Raw genomic sequence first — 4,565 nt, 5'->3', positions numbered from 1 at the left:
GTTTGCCAGGAAGTCGAAAAGCTGCAGTACATTGTATGCCTTGGTGCGATGTAGGATCTTGTCCTTTAAAATCCTCATGGCAGCCTCACAGAAGTTGTTGGTGTTGTTTCCTCTTACAGGCAAGGCGTTCCTGTAGCAGAGGGCCCAACACTCTCTCCGGCTGTAGAGGATCTCCATGTATGTCTTGAACTTTGGATTGCTTTACAGTGTTAAATACAGAGTATTAATGATATTGAACACATTATGTTTAATTCCAGTATCTACAATGACAAACATTCATCACTAGGTCTGATTGGCTAAAATGCAATGACGCTATATAGTAACATGTCTGCTGTCAGTCACAAATTTGACCAACCTACTAACAACAGAGCTCTGTGAAGCCTGATGGTAAAGGCTGTGCAATGCAGCTTCCTCCTTGGCATAGAGCATATCTCTGATAACTGTAAGGAGTGGAGCCCGGTCTACTGTAGTGATCCTGTTGTCGTTGGACCACAGCCATCTCCAAGCGGCTTGCAGCAGGTGGAATATACAGAGGACACGTTTTGCTTGGGGGAAGGCTCTTCTTAGCGCCCCTTGCTCTGCCCTGCTGTCATCTGTGAGGAATACTGCAGGCCCTTCTTTACCCCTTCCAGAGAAGGACCGGTCATCCAGTAGGGTCTTCAGCAGTTCCAGACCCTCGAAGATGACTTGCTCCTCCTCGGTAGGGGCGATAATGATGCCGAGCGGCAGGCCACCAGCAACACTGTGGGTGAGCAGCAGGAACACCCTCCAGCTATCACGGTCCATGTTCCCTGAAGCGTCCATGAAGCACATTTCCCCACTGTGCTTTATGTGCATGTGCACCCTTTTCATCAATGGGGAGCAGATGGCCGGCCACAAGCTCCTTGCCACTAGATGTTGTCATCACCTTGGCACATTGGTACCCGCACTCATTGTTGTACTCTTCCACCTTCTTCTCTAGAGCCACTGCTATCTCTACTCCTGAACTTCCATACTGCTGGCGGAATATCTGTTGGTACAATCTGTCCAAATACAATAAATGTGTTACTTATTTAGTAAGGCTGTAAAACGATTAAACATTTTAATCAGATTTATCACAGGGTAGCTGTGGATTAATCATGATTAATTACCATTTCTAAATATGACCAATAATTTTTATTTTCTGTATATATTTGTGGGAACATGAAGGTAAATGACAGAAGGGACTTATATTTGTTTCTTATGTCACATACGATATAGGATTTGTTAATACTTTCAGTGGTTTTGTAAATGAGTGGTTTTGTAAATGAGGCCCAATGCATTTCAAAATCAACTAAGCACAATCTCTTTTTTTTGTTATGCCTTTCTTAGTCAAAATATCACACATTACCTGTAGCAGAAGTCTAGAGTAGGACACAGTTCTTTGTTTGCTGCGGCAACCAGATAATTGTCCCCATGTTCCTCCTGAAGATCTAGCTTTAGAAGGTCTAAGGCTGCACTTGGGGAGTGTCCCGCTTCAAAACGCTTAATGAGTTTCTCTCGCGCCTTGTCTCCCACGTCACGGTAGCTGAGTGCCTCTGCCACACTGATGTTGTGGTTGTGGTCACTGCAGATGCTCACCATTGTAGGGAAGGCTGGCACATGAGGATCTGAGTTTCTGAGGAGACATTTTAGACAAAAATGTTCTTTATTGTGTAACAAAATAATGCCAAAGATGTTGCAATATCTACAGTAAACCCTACTTACAGACTCTGCCTGCCTCTGCTCACTTCAGTGCGTACAACTTTTACAGTCATCTTAGCGCGGCAGTTTGTGTTCTTGCTTTTGACTGGAACACAATTATTTGGCATGTTCTCTTTTCCCCGTTTGGGCTGGTAATGTTGGCATCTGTACTCCACCTTAAAAGGGTCAATAGGTAGGTGTAGGTGCACCTCTTAGCATGTAAACATCTAAACAGGTTTGTAGTGGCAACTGTTTGATGTGCATGTCCAATGCTGCCTGAATGTTAGAGATGAAGAGGAATCATCATTGAATGCATAGGACCACAATGGAAACAAGTCCCCAGGACTTTTTTGTGTTATCCTTTTAGCCTTCATGTCTTACTGTACCACGTGCTGTTTACATTTTGAAGTATTGAATCAATTAGTGACTTGTCTCTAACCATTCACATGAATTTTGTTTTACTTACATAGGTTCACCTCTTAGCATGATTCTATAAATGTTATTTTTGATCAAACCAACTTACCTTGAAAAGAACCCTTTGACCCATTCCTTTACGTGTTCTCTCCAACCTCCATGTGACTGGGTGAGATTTTAACCACTCCTTGATTTCATCTTCTGATGACAAGGCCATCCAAAGGGTTGCTTTGAAGTTTATATGATCGCCTGTCTTACCAAGGGTCTCATAATCGCAGACATGGTAATCATAGTCTGGTGTCCTATGAAGCAAGGAATCAAATAAAAAAAGACAGGCATAAGTGGTGTGTGTGTGTGTGTGTGTGTGTGTGTGTGTGTGTGTGTGTGTGTGTGTGTGTGTGTGTGTGTGTAATACATTGAATAGTTTTATATATAATATTTATAGTTTTGCTAGAATGAGTGGTAGCCTACCTTCAAAGCTGGAAACTGGGAGATGTTAATTGAGGGACTGATGCAATTCTTCTGCATAGAGGACTTCTTCCCATCCAATCTGAGGATGAAAAGCATTTTTCTAACTTAATAATACTCCATTGCATACACAAGTGGAGACAACCAGGCAACGTTAAAGCAAATATCAGAGGTTAATTGCAACCAGTGCTGTAACATATCTAAGTGCATTTACTCAAGTACTGTACTTTATTTTTTTACTGTACTGGAGTATGTCCCATTTTAAATACTTTTACTCCACTACATCTTAGAGGGAAATATTATACTATTACTCCACTACAATTATATGAAAAACGTTAGTTACTTTGCAGATATAATAAAATTAGATTATTAAAAAACCACTTTAGCCCCATTTTATACATAGGCCATTTGAAAATAGCCAATCTACAAGCTCACAACGCCACAGGTGCTGCCATTTCAAACATTTTAGTACTTTAAGTACTGTATATTTTTATGCCAATACTTTTGTACTTTTACTCAAGTAACATTTTGAACACAGGCCTTTTACTTGCGACAGCATTACATTGTGGTATTGATACTTTTACTTAAGTAAAACATCAGTACCTTTTCCACCAAGCTGCAACTAACACAGCCTCAGATAAAGAAAATTATATTAATTTACCGTTCTTCTTCAGCCGAAGACATTGCTGATTATGAATGTGGCGTTTTCTTCTGTGTTTTGGCGTGCGTGCGTCATTGAAGTTTTCACAGCTAGGACGTGGGATAAATTAGATATCTGCAGGTTCAACCTGAGGCCAGAGAAGCTGCAGGGGCTAAAGGGGCGTGTTTGTTTGCGTCAACATTTGGAAATTAAGGTCTAATATTGCTTCAAAAACCTGTATATCCAATGATTTTGGGCATGAACAAGCAGTTCAAGGGTAAATGTAAGTATGATAATGATGTACTGTGCATGTTCAAATACTCTCTCTCTCTCTCTCTCTCTCTCTCTCTCTCTCTCTATATATATATATATATAAATATATATTTATCAAGATAAATATATATTTATTTTATCAAGATCCTATATATAATATTATAATATATATATATATATATATATATATATATATAATATATATATATATATATATATATATATATATATATATATATATATGCAATCAAGCCAGCAGAGAAACAATGAAGACCATCATTATATACTCCATAATATTAATACTCCATATCACAAGTTGGCTGGCATATCATTAATTGGCCTACATAAAAGATTAGTGTATTTTTTAGCAGTTAAACGGATCAATGTACAAACAGTCCAGCGAAGTGGAAACGCGTGTATGTGCCATCATTTATTATTTATTATTATGAATTCATGTTTTATTATTTAAACTAATTTGTAATAAAAAAATAAAACATGACGTTCTGAATGGAGGTGGCCGCAGTGAAACCGTACTGCTGTGGTCACGTAGCAGGAGAATTATTTTCTAAGACTAAGTTTGACGTTAATAAATACATTAAATATTGCAGCAGGACAAAGGGGGCGGTGTCTGCTTGCATCACCAGGGCGTTTGAGCAGAGCAGGCGGTGGTTTGCGCAGCGGGGGCGGGGGTTTTCCACGACCCGGCGTGGGATCCCTAATAACGCGTCTGTGTCTCTCTCTCTCTCTCTCTCTCTCTCTCTCTCTCTCGCTCTCTTCTCTCTCCCCCTCTCTCTCTCTCTCTCTCTCTCTCTCTCTCTCTCTCTCGCTCTCTCTCTCTCCCCCTCTCTCTCTCTCTCTCTCTCTCTCTCTCTCTCTCTCTCCCCCTCTCTCTCTCTCTCTCTCTCTCTCTCTCTCTCTCTCTCTCTCTCTCCCCCTCCCCCTCTCTCTCTCTCTCTCTCTCTCTCTCTCTCTCTCTCTCTCTCCTCCCCTCCAGGGCGTTTTACCTTCAACTAGTTCAAACAGGTTGAGGTGTTGTCTTTCACCAAAGCTGACGATACTGAACCAAAAG

Source organism: Gymnoscopelus braueri, assembly GCF_963280865.1.
Source record: "Gymnoscopelus braueri genome assembly, chromosome: 6".
Lineage (NCBI taxonomy): Eukaryota > Metazoa > Chordata > Actinopteri > Myctophiformes > Myctophidae > Gymnoscopelus > Gymnoscopelus braueri.
This window is presented reverse-complemented; position numbering follows the sequence as displayed.